The 5,107-nt window shown below is 33.2% G+C and overlaps 1 long non-coding RNA gene across 1 annotated transcript; it reads left to right on the plus strand.

Annotated features, from left to right (window-relative positions):
• The first annotated feature begins 3,169 nt into the window (after nt 1-3,169).
• On the plus strand, nt 3,170-4,329 carry LOC133174476 (uncharacterized). The gene is made up of 3 exons (XR_009719151.1): nt 3,170-3,272; nt 3,735-3,845; nt 4,225-4,329. It is a non-coding gene; the product is annotated as an uncharacterized LOC133174476 (long non-coding RNA).
• The last annotated feature ends 778 nt before the right edge of the window (nt 4,330-5,107 follow it).

Genomic DNA, 5,107 nt, shown 5'->3' on the forward strand with positions numbered 1-5,107 from the left:
ATTAACATTTCAAATACATTATCTACAGTGATTACTTATCAAAGATGGATGGCAAATTTGGGGAATAACTTCAATCAGTAGAAAACAAATTAATAGAGCCCTGGCCAGGACCAGAACACTTGACTAAATGGTCCAGATGTTCAAAATTCTGGTAAAATACCCTTGCTTATTAAAACTTTTTCACTCTGTTTGCCTCCAATATGCCCAGGAGCAGAGAAGATCTTCAAAGAAATAATGCATTTTCACTATCTAACACAGTCCTACCCTAACACCAGAACCCATGACCCAGGGTCATGAAATTTACAAATATGGAAGAGGTACCCTCATCATCATAACTATGCAATTACATGTAGTTGTAGATTTTCAAAGAATTCACCCATTTTCACTATATTATCAATAGACCTCCCCTTCACAGACACAACAGAACCCCTGGAACCAGAAGTTTGAAAAATTTTGTGAAAGTATCCTTGCTCATCATAACTATTCTCTTGTTTCTTTGCTTTATAACCAGTAGCAGAAAAAAATATTTTGAAAGAAATTAAGAATTTTCACTATATAATTAATAGAGTCCCCCCCCCCTTTCACCAGAACCCCTGATTCTGGGGACATGAATTTCACAATTTTGGAAGAGGTATTCTTGCTTATCATAACCATGCACTTACTTTGTTTAAATAATACCCAGGAGCAGAGAAGAAGATTTTCAAAGATTTAATGCATTTTCACTATATAATCAATAGAACTCCGCCCTAACACCAGAACCCCTGACCCTGGGGCATGAAATTCACAATTTTGGAAGAGGCAGCCATGCTCAACATAACTATGTACTTAATTAGTTTATTTATACCCTGGAGCAGAGAAGAAGATTTTCAAAGATTTAATGCATATTTTCACTATATAATCAATAGATCCCCGCCCTAACACCAGAATCCCTGACCCCGGGGTCATAAAATTCACGATTTTGGAACAGGCAGCCATGCTCATCATAACTATGTACTTAGTTAGTTTATTTAACACCCAGGAGCAGATCAGAAGATTTTCAAAGAAATAATGCACTTTCCCTATATGATCTATTTAGCCCCACCCTAGCACCAGAACCCCTGACCCCGGGCCATGAAATTCACAATTTTGGAAGAGGCAGTCTTGCTCAACATAACTATGTACTTAGTTAGTTTATCTAATACCCAGGTACAGAGAAAAAGATTTTCAAAGAAATAATGCACTTTCCCTATATGATCTATTTAGCCCCACCCTAGCACCAGAACCCCTTACCCTGGGGCTATGAATTTCACAATTTTGTTAGAGGGCTCAATGCTTATTACAATCATGCCAACAGTTTGACTGCTTGATGTCCAGGAGTAAAGAAGACGATTTTTAAAGATTGCATTAATTTTGGTGGTTTTAGCCCCATCCCTCAAACTCCAGGGGGGGGGGGGGGGGATGGGGGGAGCAGGCACCATGAAATTCACTATTTGATAGTTATGTGTTAAATATGTGATAAAAGGAATCTCCGATTGGTTTATAGTTGGATGCGATATTTATCTAACTCATTGTGTGTTTTGTATCCCCTCGCCAAGGCTCAGGGATATAAAACACATAACTCGTTGTATAAAAATCATATCCAACCACAATACATGGGAGATCCTATATTCATCAAATTGCTTTCAAACATTTTAGCATTGTAACATTCCAAAACATAAAATATGTTATTTTTATTCTTTCAGGTAACTGTACGTGCTTCACTGGTTATGCTGGTAGTGACTGTGCATTTGACTTATCAGGTCCACCTGAAATCTCTCGTATCTCAGATTTCGGTTTCTGTGACAAATCGAAAGAAAGCTGTGACGAAATTACAATATATGGAAAATATTTTATGGAAAACATAAACACTCTCAAGTACATGACTAGGTTATTGGTAATGATATTAATTTAAAATACTTGCTGTTGGTTACTGTTATCTCTCTGAAGGAAAAAAAAAAGAAAATTAACCCCATGTTTTCTACCCTTGTAATGTTATATTATGGGAAGTGTATACACGATTTTGTCAATACATTCAACGGTATATCTTTAATGCCATAATAATAAAATGGTTGTTCATGTACGGTACATGTATATGCACATGTATCACATTGGTAAATGCACGAATATCATATTAAGGAATCAATTGAGGATAACAAACTTACTTTTTTCCCAAAATTCAAATCTCTGCTTAGGTGCCTCTGTCACATTCGGTGCAAAGTGGAAAAATGTTATTACGTTTCAATATAATTTTAGTTTAAAATGTTTTAGAAATATTAAAGTTTTATATTTATTTATTATAAAGATTTGTTACTGTAATGCTCTTGGACGGTTTTCATGTCTGTATTTTACACATTTATTATTTCCTAATTAGATTTCCATAGAAAGGAATATAAAAAAATAGCAATGTATCTCATCTCAATATGAAATAAGAATTTTTTGTGGTATATCTTTTTATCTATGCTTTCAATAGACATTTCTTTCTTTCTTTTGTTATAAAAGTATGATGTAGAAGGATCAGCTAGAGCGACAGAGCTAGAGGAAAGAACACTATTTGAGGGTTACTGCTCTCTTCAATATGGCGACACAGCAACATGGCTGTCATTTTTCCAGTTTAATATATCTCATGATGGAAATAATTTTACGGAAACTTTTAATGTATACACGTTTCAATCCTTGTGCCAGGAATACCAAAATGATAGTGGAAATATATATTTTACGTTTAAGGTAAATTATTGTACTTTTTTATAGAATGGATAGTAATTTAAACCTGTATTTTAATTGTTGCATATATCATTACAATTGATTGCTTTGCATGGTGGGAAAGGTAAAGATTTTTTTTCAACCCGAGAAAAGACATACCCAGTCAGGATTGATCAATCTCGACAACGGAATGGGATTTGATCATACAGATATTCGGATACAGTAAAACTTGTCTAATCCGGACACCACTTGTCCCATAGTGATTGGCCGGATTAGACAACATTTCAATCATTTGAATTTAAAAGTTTATTACGCAAGATTTCGAAATACACAACATCCATATTGAACAAGTTTCACTCTAACTACTAAATGATAATGCTTTTTATTTTGTATGATATTTTTTAATAAATATCATTAAACGTCATTGATCTGTTCTAAGGAGGGCTTCTGCTTTATTGATGGACTCTGTATCCCTGATCAAGCAACAAATCCAGAGAATCTGTGCGACATCTGCAACGTTGCCATAAATAGATATAGTTGGACATATAATGAAGGTATAAGGAAATTCTGTATCTTAAAATACGTAAACATTCTATTTGAAGGAAGTTAGAGCACTCTTTTTGGAATATTTTTCATGTTGTATAAGAAATAAAAGTTCTATGTTCGAAATTTAATTAAGTTAATTTTACTAGCCTAGTAAAGGGAATTGAAACCAAAATGTCACGTGATAGATGTATGGTAGTGTGGTCATTTAATCCGTTTTTGGAGCTTAACGAAAATATGTCTTTGCACAACTATAATCCTGACCACAATATGTAGAATTTTTGATTTTATCGTCGTTTGAACTGAATTTGTGTTTTTACTGAATTTATGTATTTATTGATGCTATTTTTGGTAGGCGTTGACACACAATAGCCTCACTTACCTTGAACTAGAGAAAAAAAGTTGACTATGTTAATAGTAAATTGTTCCTAATGTCAAACAAATACGTACAATGCATTATTTAAATAATTTAGGACTCTGTCTCATTGACGGAAAGTGCATTGCCAGAGGAGAGAGGGACAAATCGAATTTTTGTAAATTTTGCAATCCTACATCCAGCAATACGTCTTGGTCTCTTTCTAAAGGTAAATTAGCAATAAATTAAATTTCTATATCTTTATTTTAAGAGTTTAAAGGGTTAATCCTGCACATACATTTTATTTCCAAATTTTACAGATTGCATTTGACATTTTAAGATCATGTGCTAAAATATGGTTTATATTATATCGATAAATGGAGGGAAACAAAGTAGCTCAGGTGCACGTGGGAAATTTTTTTTTGCATGCATTTGTATATAAATTAGCAACACAAAATACTTGTATCAAACTGAAGAATGTTCAGTTAAATAATTATTGCTAAAAAAACTAAGGAAAAAAAAAACTAAAATTATTTGTGAAATCATCATGAATATATTATCCTTGTGCTAAAAAATAATTTATTTCTGTAAATTGTCTTCTTTTGTAGAGTCCTGCTTGATTGAAAATAGGTGTTACTTCAAGCGGGAATCGAGACAAAATAATAAATGCAAAATATGTAACCCAGACGAAGATCAGTATGGTTGGACGCTAAACGAAGGTATGTCAATTATGCATGTATATCATTCTAAAGCATTCGTAAACCGAAATAGAATCAACCAGCGTTTTGGAGATTTTCTATTTTCTTCGACGATGGGATAGAAACACACACACACACAAACAACGAATGTGCTTATAGCCATATCCAGTCATAAAAAGGGAGAGAGTTCCTTTTATCATAATTTTGCTCATGCCTAAAGTTTATTTTATTTTCCGTCGGTTGTCTTTGGTCGCTCAACGTTATTATTCCCCCCCCCCCCCTTCTCAAAAAAAAAGGCACGGGATGATTTTTTTTAAAAAATGCTTTTAAAAGTGTCATTTACTTTTCAATGATTTTGTACATTAAAACATTTGGAATTGTTATTTAATCTTACATGTTTACGAATGAACTTGCATGTATTTGTTTACAGAACAGTAGGAAGTGTCGGAATACATACATTGTATTGATTGGAATGACAAATTAATAAAATCCACTAAACGTGATAAATCATTTAAATTCACAGATGTTGATGAGTGCTTTTTTTTATTTGAATTAATGCTATTAAGATGCGAATGACAAGATTCACAAGGACAAAGAGCAGAATATTTAGAAAATAATGTGCACAAGTGTTTATATTCTTCATTCTTTATGATTTGGTTTCTTCATAGATGTTAATTAGTATTGAATGTACGATGTTATTTGGCGTTCAAATCGAAGGGCGTGGAGCGTTCAACATTTTTAGGCCCCATGAAACTGAATAAATATCCAATAATACGAGTCTTCAAGGTGTAAA

Source organism: Saccostrea echinata, unplaced genomic scaffold, assembly GCF_033153115.1.
Source record: "Saccostrea echinata isolate AGI-Se365-2 ecotype Australia unplaced genomic scaffold, CSIRO_AGI_Sech_v1 ptg000058l, whole genome shotgun sequence".
Lineage (NCBI taxonomy): Eukaryota > Metazoa > Mollusca > Bivalvia > Ostreida > Ostreidae > Saccostrea > Saccostrea echinata.